A 431-nucleotide genomic window follows, 5' to 3' on the forward strand; every position below is an offset into this window, starting at 1 on the left:
GGGACACTAGACCTAGAGCTGTTCTCATTAGGGGCTGAGCCCCCCCCCCAAAAGGTCTGATCCTAGACTCACCCCTGCTGCTGCTTCATAATCCACTCCACTACACCTCAGAGGGGAATATTTCAAGATAAAAAGTCCTAATATTTCAAGATAAAAAGTCCTAATATTTCAAAGAATAAAATTGCCCACTATTTCAATATAGAAAGTCTAATATCAGATAGAAAGTCCTAATATTTCAAGATAAAAAGTCCTAATATTTCAAGATAGAAAGTCACAATATTTCATAATGTTGTAATGTTTATTGAACTACATTTATCTGACAGCTTTTGCTTTAGTGCTTCAGGCTTGTTTCTGCAACAGCAGAAACAAGCATTGAGTATCGGATACAATAAAAAACTATTAAGGACATATTTTCCTTTGACATTGATGCA

At 35.5% G+C, this 431-nt stretch overlaps 1 protein-coding gene across 3 annotated transcripts in view; it reads left to right on the plus strand.

Annotated features, from left to right (window-relative positions):
• The window catches only part of nod1 (nucleotide-binding oligomerization domain containing 1), an 11,397-nt gene that overhangs the window by 8,649 nt on the left and 2,317 nt on the right, over positions 1 to 431 (plus strand). The window lies entirely within an intron of this gene.

The sequence above is a fragment of the Etheostoma spectabile genome, chromosome 6, assembly GCF_008692095.1.
Source record: "Etheostoma spectabile isolate EspeVRDwgs_2016 chromosome 6, UIUC_Espe_1.0, whole genome shotgun sequence".
Taxonomy (NCBI): domain Eukaryota; kingdom Metazoa; phylum Chordata; class Actinopteri; order Perciformes; family Percidae; genus Etheostoma; species Etheostoma spectabile.